Source organism: Microtus oregoni, unplaced genomic scaffold (genome assembly GCF_018167655.1).
Source record: "Microtus oregoni isolate MIOR12 unplaced genomic scaffold, Mior012 000037F_ref0000500, whole genome shotgun sequence".
Taxonomy (NCBI): domain Eukaryota; kingdom Metazoa; phylum Chordata; class Mammalia; order Rodentia; family Cricetidae; genus Microtus; species Microtus oregoni.
Window position 1 is genome coordinate 6,636,630 of NW_024543096.1, and position 17,242 is coordinate 6,653,871.

Consider the following 17,242-nt stretch of genomic DNA (forward strand, 5'->3'; position numbering starts at 1 on the left):
TTGCTGTTCTCACTCCCGAAATGCTCACTGGGTGGGCAGGGGTGTGTGTGTGCACCCACTCCTTCGCTCGCTCTTAGCAGCCAGCAATCCTTGCACAGCCCACTCCTGGCTCCATTTGTTGTGTCTGGCATGGGTAATCCAACACCAGCCCCGACGATCATCTTTAATATGGCTCGTCTAGGATTGCTAGCCTGTGGAGAGGGCAAGGCATTGTCCTTCCTGGAGATGCTTGTGACATGGGACTGACAAGAGGGGGTGTGTGTGCCATCTAACTGCCAAGCCTGAGCGACCCAGAAAGCTTTGGGGAGGCTTCCCGTTTGGTTTAATTGCGTGTTCAGCTTTCACTGTAAAGAGGACGCTCTATCTCTTTTAAACCTGTCAGTTCACAGGATTAACTGGGATCTGTCTAAAGTCATACCTGTGCGCTTGCTGCTAAGTCATCCTACCAGATGGGAATGAAAGTAGTATTAGGGGATATTTAATTTATTTTTTAATTAAATATTTAATTTTTAAAATTTTTACACAGTTTTTAATGCCTAGTCTGAATTTTATGGTGCACGTGTTTCCATCTTTACTTTTCTATTTAAAAGAATGACTTTGTTCTAACTTTATTATATACTATTTATTATAGCGCTGAAAACAGCATCAGGTTTTTATGGCCCCACTGGTACAACAGGATGGAAACCTTGTGGTCCTGGGCTATGAAAGAAATGAATGGGCTCCACAAGCCTTTCAGGTTTAATTAACTTTTAAACAAATCTGAAATTCCAGTTTCCCGTTTTTCCTTTTATTGCGGTATATTTTTCCTTTTGATTCTGTGAGGGGGTGAGATAAGCCTGCGGAATGTTCTCTGCGCTCATTGGTGACCACACACACACACACACACACACACACACACACACACACACGAGGCAGCAGCCAGCTCTGTCAAAGGGGGCCGGGAAAATCACTGTTTGTACCTTGTACGAGTTTTGTGAAGTCCTGTCCAGCTCCCATTAGGAACCTCGGGCCCCTCTCCTTGCAGACTTCTGAAATAAAATTAAAAAGTGGAGCAAACACACTTTAAACACCAGACACAAATACCGTCTAGGGGCAAACTGAACAAACTGGAGAACGACAGGATTGTGAGCGACCCTGAACTGAGCGCTCCTAATGATGTGGGAGACTAGAAAGGGAGGTGCAGAGGGGTCTCAGAAAGTTCCAGGGCTTGGAAGCCTCTGCTCCTCTGACCCTGTTGGGGGTCGATCCTATCGGGAGGGGCAGAGCAGGTGGCTTCAGCAGCGTTGTCTCTGTGTGCTTGTGTGTGAAACCGTGCCTCCTAAGGACCAGCAGCGCTTGGTTCCTGGTTCCCCAGTCCAGGCTCCAGCTCCCTCCTGGGATTTGCTCACAATGAGGAAGGCTGAGCAGGGTGTGGATGGCTGAGGCAAGAGAATTTGAACTAGCAGATAAGTCTTGCTCTTGATTCTCTTGCCTTCTCTGTGTGACCTTGGAAAAATGACCTAGCCCCTCTGAACCATACTTGCCATTCCTACAAAATACAAGTTTGGACTAAAAGAGTGCCTCCCAATCAGATCTCACGAGAGTGACTCCATTAAGCCAGCTCAGTGATTGGCCAGCACCGCCAACCACTGGCGTTCCTGGCCTCAGTTTCCTCCCCTCCATTTATGCTCCTGCAAGGCTTGGCTTGAATGAAGTGCTTAAATACCTGGGTGTCCGCAGCCACGCTTTCTTATCTTGTCTGTGACTGACGTCTTGTCCAGCTGCGTAGGGATGCGGGGGCGGGGAGCACCCATGATACTGGGGCCATCTGGCTTTCTCAGATGGCACAGGAATGTGGGTCTTAAGTGATGGAGATATGCTCAGTGAAGAGGAAGCTGCCAGGTGGCGGATGGGTTTGCACGACCTCACTTCTCACTCTGCAAGTGCCCCCCACACGCTTACTTGGCCATCTTTCTCCTTTGCTGTATGTAATTTGGAGGCACCCTGGGGGGTCACAGGATTTTGAAGGCAACCAGCCTCAGTCTACACTTCCTGCCCTCGGCAGCTCTTCATGGCAGCTGTCAGGTGCTAAATCCTGACCCTTTAATGGCGGTCTCTGGGGTTAAGGTGGCGATTAGCACCTATCAGCTGCCCATGGGCTTCTGAGCCCGGCCTCCCTGCGAGTTGCTTGCTAGCTCCTATTAAGTGGGCCTTTATCTGTCTGCTCCTTGCCCTGGGACTCTTTTCCTTAATCAGGGGTCTTCCTCTGCCACAAGCTTCCTCCCCCTGTTTCGGGTGCAGAACGTGCCTGCTGGGCTGCAGGGAGCGAAGGCTCATGGGGAATCTTTTGCTTATATTTATTTGTTTATTATGTATACAATATTCTGTCTGTATGCCCGAAGGCCAGAAGAGGGCGCCAGACCTCTTTACAGATGGTTGTGAGCCACCATGTGGATGCTGGGAATTGAACTCAGGACCTTTGGAAGAGCAGGCAATGCTCTTAACCACTGAGCCATCTCTCCAGCCCCTTCCCTGCCGTTTTAAGGAAACACAGAGCCCTTTTGGTCCCGTCCTCCAGACACTCTGGTGAACACAGAGGCCTCCACACGAAGATTTGGCAGGGGAAACTGTCATGAAAGAACCATTTAATTGAAGAGTGCAGAGCTGCAGTCCCAGGGGTATTGAGCAGTTTAATTAATGCTTGTTGGGAATGAAGGGCTGATGATTTAAAAATGGAAATTCATATCTCCTGTCCATCGATCTCTCCCTCTTGTTCTTTCTGCCTGCTTCGTATTTTTGCCAGTTTTTTATGGAGTACCCTTGGGGAGAGCAGCCTTTTTTTTTCTGGCTCTGGGACCGCCAAGGATCCAGACCTTTCCACTAGGGGTTGGGAGTTCAGAGAGAGAGAGAGAAAGAGAGAGAGAGAGAGAGAGAGAGAGAGAGAGATGAGCATAGACAGTGGAGAGCTGGAGCCCTGTACAGAGATTCTTGAATTACCCCGTGCCAGGCCTAAGTCCTAGAGCGGTGATGGTCCTATAATGGAGAGGCAGGAGCAAAGTTTGAGGGAACCAGAGGGTTTGGGAAGTGCTTGGAACAAGCCTGGGGGAGAGGGGGGCACAGGAAAGGGAGGTCAGGAAAGGGGTGGGGGACTGACAGGAAAGGGGTGGAGCTTGAGGAGGCAGTGGTGGCCTTGGGGCAGGTGACTGGATGGAATATGAGCAGGACCAGGCCGTGCAGAGTCTTAAATATCGTACTAATTACTGTACTAATAAGCTGGTCAATTTGGATTTTATCCCAAGGGTGTGGAAATCCACAGAGTATGAACAGGCTGGCCTGTGAGGTTTCCAAGGCTGTTTAGCATGGAATTATGATCAGGGTCTTTGAGTTTGGGTAACCGATGTCGGAATCCTGTCCTGACAACCTTCTACTTGTAGGCAGGTTATTCTGCTGGGTCTTTGTGGCCCCATCTTTCAAACAGAGATAAAAATCCCATTGTCCTGAGGAATAACTAAGTCCACAAACCAACCGCTGGTTATAGTCCAGCCTTCCACTAGGGGAAGCCTAGAACCAAGGGACTTAGTACTGCTCCTTCTAGCAGTTAGTGGCTGAATCTGTTTGCAAAAGGCCCATGAAGGACCAGAGCACCCAGGGCCACTGATGAAGGCCACGGGCAGCGCTCATTGGCTCCTTTCACCTGCTGCTTTGTACATTTTAAGAGGGAACTTCTCCAAAGGGCAATGTTAGCACCTGTCTGGTGAGCCAGCACCCAGGGTCTGGTTTCCTTTGGGGCTTTCTTTCTTTCTTTCTTCTTTCTTTTTTATTAAAAATAATTTGTTTTCATATAATATATTCTAATCATGGTCTCCCTCAGCTCCTGCTGGATCTTCCCCACCTCCAGACACTACATTGGGAATGCTACACAAGTGAACTCACAGAGACTGTGGTAACGTGCACAGGCTCACACATGGTCTAGCCAGCAAGGGTCCCAGCATTGAGGGCAGAAGGGGACATGAGCTTCCATCCCTAATCAAGAAGCCATCTCTAGCTGACATCTGCTTCCAAAGGAAAAGTTTGTTTTCTCCAATGGAGTCTCACTGGGTGTATTAGGCAAACTAATGGGCAGGCTTCATGCCCAGCAGTACAATGCCAACGCAAAATGAACTCAATGGTATTTATGTAGACTTTTGGTCTCATATGGCTCTGTCTGAACATTTTTATTTACTAGTCTTTTGCTTGTATATTATGGTTTCAGACTTCATGATTTTATGGGTTTTGTGTGTGTTTCTTGTGCTTTCTTTTAATCCTGATAAGGTCTTATTTGTTTGTTTGTTTGTTTTTTGCCTGTTTGTTTTCTAAAGAGAGAGAGAGAGAGAGAGGAGGTATGGAGTTGGGTGGGTTCATGCAATTGCCTTAAGAATGAATTTTGAGCCTTGCTGTGTTGATTCATATGCATCATGTACCTCAGAAAATAACCTAGAAACAAACCCCCGAGTGTGCTTATAAGGGATCGTCTAGATTTGGTAAACCCCTGACCATGCCTTTGAGGGATTGTCTTTATCTATCTAACTGACATGGGAAGATACACCATGACAGTGGGTGACCACCATTCCCTGGGCTTGGGACCTGGACTGATTTAAAAGGAGAAACCTCATTGAGTGACTGTCAATGTTCTCTGTTTTCTAACCTCGGATGTGACGTGGCCAGCCTTCTGGAGGGCCTGCTGCCAGGACACCTGTCGTGACGGACTGTACTTTTGAACTATAGACCGAAATAAAGCGTTTGTCCCTTAGGTTGCTTTTGTCATGGCACTCTGACCCTCCATCTCTCCCTCCTTCCCTCCCTCCCTCCCTCCCTCCCTCCCTCTCCCTTTTCCCTCCTTCCTTTTTGTTTTTGATTCTCTACTATGTTGTTACTATGTTAGCCAGGAGTCCCTTTACTGATGCTGGTACCACGTGATCTGGACTTTCCAGCCATCAGAGTTGTAAGCAAAATTAAACTAATCTTGGTGCTTCTCAGCTCCAAGTATTTTGTAACAGCAGCACACAATGAACAAAATTACACCTATTCTTTTAGATGCTTCTTTCCCAGGATAGTTGAAGGAACTGCATTGTTCTGGACTTTTTGGCGTTTGCTGTCAGCTCACTGGGAGCCTGCTGTGAAGTTGGTCTGACTCCTCAGCTCAAACCCCTAGGCAGATGCCAGGGTAGAGGACTGGGAGGGGCAGTTGGGTCACATTTACTGCTGTGTAACTCTACTTCTCAGCTCCCATAGACTCCTCCGGGACTGGGAGTGGAGTGGATCCGTCAAAGAGGCTGCTTTTGCCAGCATGGAAGGCAGTCTCCCTCTCCTCTCCTGGCTTGTATTGCTTAACAAATATATCCCTTCTCCAGGGAAGAGGGAGAAGCACAAGGAGGGAAGATGCTCTGGTAAATTTGCTTCTCTATTTTATGGACAGAATTTCAGCAGTTACACACCAGATTTCTTAAATCTTAGTCACTTATTAGATTAGAAGTTAAGCGATATTTCTAGATTACACTTAGTAATTCAGTATAATAATGTATAAAACAGCATTTTTTTTTCAAGGAAGAAAAGGGAATGCATCTAGACTTTGCTAACATGTACAGCTTGTATATCAGAACAAACGGGTGATGTGGTTGGCATGGAAGAAATAAACCTGATGAGGTTTGTCTCTTGGGGGAGGAAAGCAAAGACATGAACCACAGGGCTGAGACAAAATCAAGTCCTTCCTTCTCCTCGCAAAAGGCAGCAGGAAAACGAATTCTAATATCAAGCCAAGTATGTACTTCAGAAGTGATGACTTTTTTTTTCTTTCTTAAAGTGGTTGCTTCTAAAAGGCACAATTCAAAATACTTGCTGCAAGAATAGACATGCTGAAATCTTAATGGTGCAATGCTAGTTTGTTGAGTAAAAAAAAAAAAATGGGGCTGGATAATGACGAATCATAGCTATGCAAATGGAAAGAAAGATCATCATGTCTTGTGCTCCGGGGTGTGAACTGATGGCAAGAATTGGACCATGTTTCTCAGTGGAGAGATGGATTTAAGATGGGAAATTTCGGGGCTATGTGAACCTCCCCTTAAGATTCATTTGCAGTACATGAGATACTAAAATAATTGGTCTTCCGTCAGCCTTCCTGAGGGTCCACCTCTGCAAAGAGGCAGCTGTCAGGTGACAAATCCTCCCTGTTTCCTCTCTCCTTCTCTTTTCCCCCCTCTCTCTTTCTCTTCCCCAATGCACATACCCTTTGCTTCCAGAACTTATATTTTAATGTTAATAGAGAACTGAAAACAAGTGCAAATCTATATAGCACATACTGTAGAACTCTTTCCTAATATACCTGGAAGGATCACCAACAGAGGCAAGCAAAGGTTGTAAATCTTGACCAAACTACACAATGGAGTCTTTTATTCTTCTGTTTTTGTATATATATATATATATATATATATATATATATATATATATATATTTTTTTTTTTTTTTTTTTTTTTTTTCTGAGCCAAGGGTGTTATTTCCAGTTGTTTCGGACTAAGAATAACATTACCACCCAAGAAGTAATAACCCAGCCCCATGAAATAAGCAGAAAATTCAAACAGTAGTCAGTGACTCAGCTACCAGGTACTTACCAACCCTGCAATTACATTCTCACAGGCCTCTGTGAATGGGTGAGCTGATTTCAAACCAGCATTATTATTTAGGTGGCTTCCTGCTGCAGTGACTTGATGACAGTTGGAGCTGTTCATAATTTCTTAGAAAATTTTTAAAAATAGTGTATATATTTGTTTCAGTATAGTTTTTTTTTAAGCTTTGTATTAACAAATAAAGTAATGAAGTCCAAACTATCTTTAGGTTAAAATATACCAAAGTTTTCCAAATAAGATAATGAATAAGAGTTATTTAGTAAATTATTCGTTGAGTGATTCAGACACAAAGAATTGTCAGCTTAGACCCCAGTAAACATACTGTACCCAAAACTAAGTTCCAGAGAGATGGACATGGCAAAGAAAATTATGGGAGAATTTGCAAAATATATGCAGGAATGACTTTGTTTATGGTTGAAATCCAGAAAAGTCATTCATGGGAAAAAGAGAATATTTGACTATTTCAAAGCTGAAACTTGTACACATGAAGAAAGAAGCAGCTGGGGAAATTTACATTAAGTTTGTAATACACACAATTGGGAAATGTGTGAGCAAAGGGCTGGGGACCTCATAAGGTGGGTGTGAGATACAACAGCTACCACTTGTGCGTAGTTTTCTATGACCATGTGGATTCACTGAATCTGATTATACTGATTGCTTTGTATTCACAATGTGTTGTAACCAGCTTTGCTCGCAGGTTAGCACAGCCCATGTCTCTCACGGTTCTGTGGCATAGTTTTCCGTGGTTTCAAAGCTTTTATTGGTGAGAGAGTACAGCCCTACGTTGATGGAGTTTTAAGCATTAAACTAAGCTTTTAATGCTGGATGCCAGGGTTAGAGAAATCAAATATGTTTTCTAGTACTTCATCTGCTTATACAGCCAGAACCTATCATTAGAACCATGGTTACCGACAGCTGTTTAACAAAACGGAGTGATTTACCAAGAAGCCCGGCAGTTGCTTTATCCTCTGTTCCAGAGGAGGCTTTTGCCATTCAAACCTGTCTTAGCAAAGGAGGAAATATCATTTGAGGTCCCACGCTTTTCACAACATGTCATCGTTATCGTTAGAGGCCTTAGTAAAAGAAACACATTAATTGCTATCCCAGAGTATCTCTGTGACTGTAGTATTATGCTAGGGCTCTTTGTCAAGCCTGCCAGTCCCTTATCTTGCTTTTATAGCAGAGGAAATAAAGGCGCTGGAGACCTATCTTTGAGGTCACACAACAAGTTAACAGCAGGTAAACATTAGAGCTGGCAGCTCCAGAATTCCCACTGTGTGTAATTAGTTCACCACAGGCAGGAAATGGCAGCACTGGGAATAAATGGCAGGTGTGGTGTTTGGGGACCTGATGGCTGGTGGGAATTCTCTGCACTCTCGTGAATGGTTAATTAACTTAGTGTCTCTTTGAAGGTCTTCCTGCATCCAATGTGGAGGCCTCTTAGCTCTGTACTTCTTCCTAGGCTCAAGGAAAACATTGAGTTTGCCGCAAGGTATCTGGAGGGCTTGCCGGGTGATGATGCTTGCTGGGTGTGGGCCTGAGTAATTTTTAAAAGCACTTCGGTAGCTTTCCGAGGCTTTATGCAGTTTCTCACTGTGGTTTCTGTTGTTTTCTCCCAAAGGATCTCAGCGTGCCTGGGAAGGATGAGGTTGGGAGTGAAGGGCAGGGCCTGGCCTGACTGTTGGCAGTTCTCCCTGCTTCTGCCTCTCTGGTGTTGTCAGAGGTCTCTGCTGAGTGCAAGCATTGTTGGTCATCACGTGATCAGGCTGTGGCGTGCATGCTTGCCTTTGTCTTCTTTTATAGGTACCACATTTTCGGACATCCATCGAAGGCATCTGAAAACATCCTCACAGGAAGCAGTGTGGTGTTTGGCAAGCACCGGGGTACACTTATGGATAGTTCCAGGGAGTGCAGGGGCACTCTGCCAAGTTGGAACCAAAGGATAGTTCCATCATATGTTCTAACAAGCTTATTAGTCCTAGAATCAGGATGATCTGAATTCTGTTGACCCCCCGCGTCGGGACTGGAGAGAGATGACATGGGCTCCTGCTCTAGGATGTTGAGAGGCTGGGCTCTTGAGTGTGCTTGTGTACTTTCTAGAAAACCCTACTGACTTCCTAATGTATCAAACCCGTCTATGGACTTTACAGTCTGGAGATTGGCAGCATCAGTACCACCTGGGAACTTAGACGTGTAGGGCCCCAGCTTTCTTCTCCTGTGTCTTCAGGTGCTATCCAAGGGGTTCTTAAGCCTGCTTAAGCTTGGGAATTTCTGCGGTGCAACTGTCACTTCTTTCACTGGTCAAAATAGCTAGTCATCAGTGAAAGCTTTATCCTGATCCTGCCCTTTAGTATATACCATGACCCTTAATCTCAGTCTCATCACACTATGATAATAACTTATTTCAAATCTCTCTTTATGATAAATTAAGAAATGTACAGTATAAAAGCCCCAAGAACGCATAAAAGTGAAAAGTAAAAAAGCAATTCACCCCTCAGATGTATTCTAAAAGTACATCCTCATTTCTGTGCGTAATTTTAAAAGACTTTATGTTTTTTTTTCCTCCCCTGATTGTAGGCTCTTTGTGTTGTTACTGTAGAAAAGCAAAAGGGAAAAGGGTAAGGAAGTTGGAGACAGAGATTTGCTAACTTAAGTGTTAGGGTTTTATTTGTTTCTTTCTTTGTTTGAGATAGATCTCTGTAGCAGCCCTGGCTGTCCTGGGATTTCCTTTGTCAACCAGACTGGCCTCAAACTCACAGAGATCTGCCTGTCTCTGCGCCATCACCACCTGACCAGGTGTTAGGGTTTTATGTAGTAGCATTTCAGTCTGTGTTGGTTTGAAAGAAAATAGTCCCCAAAGGGGATGGCACTATTGGGAGGTGTGGCTTTGTTGGAGTGGGTATGACCTTGTTGGAGGAAGTGTGTCACTGTGGGGTGGACTTTGGGCTTTCCTATGCTAAGGATACTGCCCAATGTCTCAGTCTACTTCCTGTTGCCTGCCAGATGTAGGAATCTCAACTACTCCTCCAGCACCTTATCTGCCTACCTGCTGCCATGATCCTTGTTATGATGATAGTGGACAGGACCTCTGAAACTGTAAGAGAGTCACCATAATTCCATTTGTTCTTTATATTCCTTGTGTTCTTTATAAGAGTTGCCATAACCTTAACCTCTGAGCCATCTCTCCAGCCCTCTTATTTTATTTTGTATTAAAGGAGCTCTGGTATAATCATAATCACTGATATCTGAAGTAGCTGTTTTATGATTAGATTGATGGCTTCATTTTTCTTTGTGCAAATGAAAATTTTAATTGACTACTCACTGCTGTGACATAGTTTGTTTTTAGATAAACTATTTCTGGCCAGAAACTTCCTAGGCTATAGAAGACTTCCTTTTGGATTAAACATGGTCCAATCATTCTCCTCTCAAACTTGCTATGGGGCTGACCTCTGGGGAGGAGTGAGTGCATGCTCAGACATGTTGAAATAGGAGCGGCGGGGCTGCGTCCCCGCACCCGGCCGCCCCCACGGCTAGCTTTACCCGAAATAATTACACGGAAACTGTATTCTTTTAAACACTGCTTGGCCCTTTAGCTCTAGCCCTTACTGGCTAATTCTGATATCCCGATCAACCCATCTCTAATAATCTGTGGGCACCGGTCTTACCGGGAAGATTCTAGCCTACGTCCATCCTGGGTCGGAACTTCATCGCCTGCGTCTGCCCGGGAGCGGGGCATGGCCTCTCTCTGCTCCAGAGAGCAGAGCTGTCGAGTCTCTGAGCTCACTTCCTCTTCCTCCCAGCATTCTGTTCTGTTTACTCCACCCACCTATGTTCTAAGCTATGAGCCAAGCAGTTTGTTTATTACTTAACCAATGAAATCAACAGATTGATATATGACACTCCCACATCACAGACAATCTCAGGTCAACTGCTCAGAAAATTCTACATGGTCATGGAACCTCACTGCGAGGAAACAGACTTTTGCTATTTAGGCTTCTTTGTTGATATTGAAAAAAAATATGCATGGCAGAAACTTTTTTTGGCCGTGTCTGTACCTTTTGAAGGCTGCTTGAGAGCAAACTGATATGTGGCCTTTTTAACCTCTTCAGGCTAACTGGCTTTTTTGTTGAGTCAGGGAAGAAAGGTCTGCTGTGGTTTTCCCTGCGGTGTCTTGGCAGTGTTTTGTTGTAGAGCACATCACCACCCTCAGCACTGCAGACTGCGTTGTGACAAGTGAAGGACCTGGAGCATCCTCCCGCAGTGGACCGGACTGCTCAGTTCTAGGTGTTGCAAGATTAATGCTCTGAGAGCCTCTTAAAGCTCAGCTCAGGAACCCAGGCAGTCAGCAAGTGTTTCCAAACATTCACTCTAACTGTGTCTTTCAGAGATTACTAAGAGAGATGCAAAGTGTATTTCCAAAAATCCTAAGTAATAGCTATGATAATTTTCTCCACTCTATTTTGTCTCACTCGGTTTTTATAATTTCTTCTCAAAAACCCATCCTCACTGCTCCTTCGCGACTTTTCTAAAGCGTCAGGACCTTCTTCTCCCCAGGTTGGTTATTATATAGATTGCGTTAGCCTCTGCGGCTTCTTTTAATTTCCTGATAGCTTCCCAGGAGAGCGATTTGTCCATTTTGTGGGTAGATAGTGGGAGTGGCCTTGGGCAAGCTCAGTGGGCAGGACTGTGGCTTATGAGTCATTAATAACATAATCTTTTTGTTACACAAGCTGCCGGCCATGCCCTGCAGTCCACACCTGTCACCTCGGTGATGGACTATGTAGACTTGAGTGGCGTCCCTGCCTTAGAGCTGTTTAGGAACATTGGTTAATGGAAAACTGTTGACACCAAACACGAAACTGGGTTAATGGGGACCAAGTGGAATTGATGGGAGGAGACAGCAGATCTTAAGGTGCCGTTCCCAGCTGTGGTACAGCTGTGCCTTTTATCTTGACTGATAGTGTTTAGGTTGAGAAGCAGGCTGGGCAGGGAGAAGGTACAGTCTGTATATGGCATGAGCCATCTTGGCTCTGAAGCTTATCAAAGATCTTGAGGCCTTGTTAGACTTCTAAAGATGCCCATATGGTGAATTCCAATATTCCACTCTCCCATGACTGCGTGCTATCGTTTTCTGACCAGGGTGCCATGTTTACACAGCGTCGCCGAGTGCGGTTCCCTAGGGTGCATAGCTGCTTTGCTCTTGTCACGCCTGCTCCCAGCTCTGGGGGTTCATAGTCAAAGCATGAAGAGCTGGCGTTTGTATTCAAAATAGTTTAGGATTTACCCCCAGGCAAGCATGTTAACTTAATGCATAACTTTTTATTTTATCCCCAAAGGTTTCCCTCTCCACCCCTACAGGTTTCTCTTATGAAATATGGATGTATACATTCTTGGGGAAATAACCATTAGGGTTTTGAATAGATGAAACTTGGTGAAGGGGTGGCTTTCCATCACTGGTAGCATTGAGTGTGTCTAGCAGCGAGGCTCTGTCTGATCTTCCTCCCTCCTCTTGCTTCTTTCTCCTTCCATCCCTGATGTCAAACAATGAGTTCCATCTCCTTCATGTTCCAACCTGCTGTTTGTAGTCTACTGCAGGACCTTGGTGCAAACACTTCTTCTGCCTGGAATGCTCTTGCCCACTTCTCTATAAGATCGTTTCCGTTCCTTCAGGCACAAATAGTGGCTTCCTACTGAGGATGTCCATGGCTAGCCGTGGCTAGCCTTCCATGATATCAGTCCTTTCTTGTGGGCCTTCCACATTTTATATCTTGATTCTCTCTTTTATCTTTCTCCTTTTTTGGGGGGGGGGGCTGATCAATGTCAAATTATTTAAGTTATATTAGCTGTTTTGTTGACCCCTGCCCCTCTCACTCTTGAATACATCCAGTGTACTTTTCCTAGAGGCACGGTAGAGTTTAGACTTTCATTCCCAATCAGATTCTAGCAGGCAGAGCATTAAAAGCTCTCCCTGAATAGAAGGAAGGGGAGAAAAAGTACTAAGTGACGTTTGTTGGCTTCCGTCTGTCATCGCGGACCTCCGCAGCTTAGACGCAGAATTTATCTGGCAGTCAGCCCATTCATTACGCAGAACGGGTTTAGACGCTGAGGTGAGTTTTGAGGTTTCTGTCTTCAAGCAGTGTTAGCAGTGTCTCTGTTAGCAGGGACAGGAAGTAAGCTCTCAGTTGGCTTTGGGGTTTAAAGTATATCCAGGGAATCCAGAAGCAGCTCCCTACGTACATACATTTCTAGGCTTTCACACGTTTCCAGGAAGTCAGCAGGTGGTAACAGACACAGGCTGTGGTCTTATGGGAGGTAATGACATAGCGATAGGCAAACGGGATCTCTGGCACGAAAGGTCCATTCTCTTTGGTCCCTGCATAAAAGGTGTATGACTTACTTATCGCCGAATCCCACACCCAGCGTTAGCCCCACCGCTAGGTGAGGGGCTGGACGGAGAGGGATTCCTGTGCGGCTCTGTAAACAGTGATAAGATGGTGGGCCGTGAAGCTCAGCTTGGCAGGGGCTGCCTGGGATCTTGCTGAGTGCACAGCAAAACTTAATTAACTGTGCAAACATTCTATTCAAGATAAGACTATAACAGTTGCCTTGGGGAAAATTCTTTGAGTCAATATTTGTTTGATCTTTTATATAGTATTTTGGCTTTGGTATTCGTGCTGGAGCACAGTTCCTATTATATATGCTGTTTTCAAGGGTTTGCTGTATTTGCATGCCAGGTCAGCTCTGGAACAAGGAAAGCTGGGAATCACTGTTTAAACAGAGGTCCTGGGGGCTTCCCACTGGATGTTTAAAAGGTGAACTTTAGGTTTTGTTTTAAGTGGTTGACAAATCATTACTAAAAATATGTATTAAGGGCCCTAGTTTGGTCTCTAGAATCACCTTCACCATCATCATCATCATCACCACACACATACACACACACACATACATACACACACACACACACACACACACACACACACACACACACACATCTCCCAAATAGTTACAGTGGCTGTGATTTGTTGGACTCGGCATGTAGGAAAGGCCAAGTTATTGGCCTAGTGCTCTTCTGAGGGTGAGTTATCCCCTTTAATCCTCTTAGCAGTCCAGTGAGGTGAGCGATTATTGGTCTGAATGTTCATGGGGAGTACACAATATGGCGTCAGTCTGGAGAAAGGGGAGACTAAAGAAGTTGGAAATCAGAAGGAAAGTGTCCGGTCTGGTACTAGTCCTAAGCAACAGTGGTGTAATCGCCGGTGGGGAAGTGACCAAAGGTATACTCTGCTCGCGACATTGTTTCCTTCTGCAGTTACTTGGGCTGTTGAAATAGGAGCGGAGGGGCTGCGTCCCCGGCACCCGGCTGCCCCCATGGCTAAGAGCGGTGGGTCAGGCTGCATCCCGCCACCTGGCTAGCTTTACCCGAAATAATTACATGGAAACTGTATTCTTTTAAACACCGCTTGGCCCATTTCTATCTAGCCTCTTCTAGGCTAACTCTCACACCTGGACTAGCCCATTTCTAATAATCTGCTGTAGCCCACGAGCTGGCTTACCAGGAATGATCTTAACCTGCGTCTGTCTGGAGTGGGAGAATCATGGTGACTCCTTGACTTGGTTTCTTTCTCCCAGCATTCTGTTCTGTTTACTCCACCTACCTATGTTTTAACCTATGAGGGCCAGCCAAGCAGTTTCTTTATTACTTAACCAATGAAATCAACAGATTGATATATGACACTCCCACATCATTGGGCCTTTCTGGGCTTTCAGCGCCCCTCTTCTGGTGACAGAGACAGCAAACTAAAACACACAGAGCGGCAATGTCCTGCGTGCTATGAAAACAGCGAGGAAAGGAGAAAGTTCTGGGGTCGTGAAGGGGGATTTGCAATGATACTTTGGTAGGAACCGCTGGGGCATTTGAGTGAAAATGGCAGGAGGAAGTGCTGAGGGCAGGAGACTTCAGGGCCCTGGATGGGCCCTGTACCTAGTTTAAGGGACATGGAATTGGCCAGAGGGCTGGAAAGGGAAAGGTGAAGTAGAGGGGCAGCCTGGGGGGGGGGGGGTAGCACATGCCCACCTTTGCTGGCTTCAGTGGTGATGGTAAAGGCGGTGTAGTAATAGGAGCTTTGCTATCATTTCCTTATTTTTTTTTTTTTCAACCCCGTGCCTTGTAGCTGCTCCTGTTCTTACCTGGCAGGCCTAGCGCAGTGTCTCAGTTCTAGACCCATTCTTGTTGCGGGCACGGGTGTGATGGCAGCTGCACAACCATCAGCTGGCAGGTGACAAACCTGTTCAAACCTGGGAGGGAGCAGGCAAGTCACCCCGATCCCCACCCTCAGTCTTCTCTGGCTCTGCACGCCTGGGTGTCTTCTTCAGTTTTCTGTATGGTACTGTATGTGTTCCTGCTGGAGCTGGATCTGCAGCCTCATTGGCTGGATGCTGGATCCTGAATCTGCCTTGTTCCTGCTGGTTTATTGTTCAAGTCCACCTATGTGTTCCGGGGTTTGTGGTTTTGGGGGTCATTCCCACCGCTGTTTAGGCCCTGTGATGGACACATGTTCAGAATACTCACAGGGTGCTTGGAGGACTCCACATCCCTGCTCTGATATTGGTCCCCATGCATCCACCACTGCTGTGCCTCCGTGGACAATGGATTTGGAGCCTACCTATACTGATGGGCTGTGTTTCTGCAGATGCACACTCTGGACTTTTGTCAAGATGCCTTGGGGAACAGGAGACAGCTTGCAGGTTCAGTGGAGCCTGGAATACCTGTTTCTGATCCTCTCCCATAAGCCCAGCATGCTGGTCCTTGTAGGCATGAGCACAGGCCAACAGAGATGGTGAGGAGAGGGCCAGGGTGACAGCAGTGCCCATGCAGAAGGACATCACAAGTCAAGAGAGGAAGTTTCAACAGATGGAGCGTACCGGCCCCACGATGGCTGGATAAATGGTCAGAAACCAGATAAAGTTCACAGGTTTAAGGAAGAATGTTAATTAAATGGTTGCAAATTCAAAAATTGCTTTTGGAGAGACACTGAGGCAAGTCAGACCAAGCTGTGTGAAGAATGGGAGGCAGTGAGGACCTATGAGTGCACAGTAAGGAACTCTGAGTTAGCACAGCTTCAGGTCAGAGGCAAGCTAATATTTGCTAGTAGGATTAACCATTAGGTCACCTCTCTGATCTCTCTCTCTCTCTCTCTCTCTCTCTCTCTCTCTCTTTCTCTCTCTCGGTTCCAGATTTTAGTTGCCATTCCTTCTATGTAGATCTAAAATACCGGTGAACTTTCATCTCCTTGATAGAGCAATTATAGCACCAACAGGCTGGAGTCTCAGAATTCTGGAGTGCAGTTACTATGTATATTCTCTTGGTGTTTTTCTTCCTGCTTCCAGCCATAGGGACTTGACTTAGAGGGTGTACACAGAGAATTTTCCACTTGGTTATGAAGTGGGGTAAGCTCTCTGAGCTCTTAGCTCCAGAGAAAAGTCATAGGGCTGAAGAAATGCTATAGCAAACATACAATGTACATAGACGGTAACTGCATGAAGGGGTGTTCCCTTAGCTAGCTTACTTAAGGTAAATGTCTCCCTGTGCCCGTCACTCACTTTCCTGAGAAGCAGATGAGTTTGAATTAATGTTTGCTGAGCATCCAGAATCTCCTGTGGAATTGCTTCAAAAATGCTAAAATACAGTTTGTTTCCCGAATAGGTGGTTCATTTGTGTGGCTCAATACTGAGAAGCTGAGAACTGAGAAGAGAGAAAACACGGCTCCTCCCATCCGTCCTACACCACTTGGTGAGTTTCTGGCTTCAAGGCAAACCATGTTTCTATGTTAACACACCCTATGCCGTCTTCAGTCAGTAATAACAACTGTAAAGGGAGGTTATCTGCAGATTCTACACGCACAATTCCACCGAACCGGAAAATGTTGGAAGAACATTGCCCCGTACAGAACATGTACAGACCTTTTCTCTTGTCCTGATCCCCTAAACAATGCAGCACAATGACTATTTACACAACACTGACATGGAATTAGTTACTATAAATGATCTAGAGATGATTTACAGAACATGGAAAGCTGGACCTGGGGGCTCAGGCCTGTGAACTCAGGCACCTGGAGGCTGAGGCAGAAGGTTGCGAGTTCAAGGCCTATCTGGGCTGTGAGTCCAAGGCAACAACTGAGTAGGATCCTGTATTCAAATTGCAATAAGAAAGGGCTGAACCTGTGTTCCCAGCCCCATGTTTGAACAGTGTATGTATCGCACAGTGTGTGCAGTGCCCTGGGTTCAGTTGGAACAAAAGGGGATGAGGATAAATGTTGGCCACATGCAGAATCGATACCACTCCACATAAGGGGTTCTCGTATCTAGGGACTTGTGTGTGTCTGAGAGAATCTAGGAGCCAATGCCCCTCAGATATTGAGGTGTAATAACTTATTTCATAAGTTAGAGTAAGTCGGACAAGAGTTTGTTGAAACTCAGATCATCAATTCAAGTTATACGTGTAAAGATTTATAGCCCAACAAACCTCTGCTGATGCAATCATCCAAATCAGACCGAATCAAACCGAATTAGAAAAAGCCCAGGTCTTGACCCTCTCTGTGGAGGGG

At 45.7% G+C, this 17,242-nt stretch overlaps 1 protein-coding gene across 6 annotated transcripts in view; it reads left to right on the plus strand.

The window, feature by feature from the left end:
* The window catches only part of Lypd6b (LY6/PLAUR domain containing 6B), a 167,588-nt gene that overhangs the window by 13,641 nt on the left and 136,705 nt on the right, over positions 1-17,242 (plus strand). For all 6 annotated transcript variants that reach the window (XM_041631574.1, XM_041631573.1, XM_041631572.1 and 3 more), the window contains exon 2: positions 16,342-16,428. The gene's annotated coding sequence lies outside the window, so the exon portion shown is untranslated. The remainder of the gene's footprint in view (positions 1-16,341; positions 16,429-17,242) is intronic.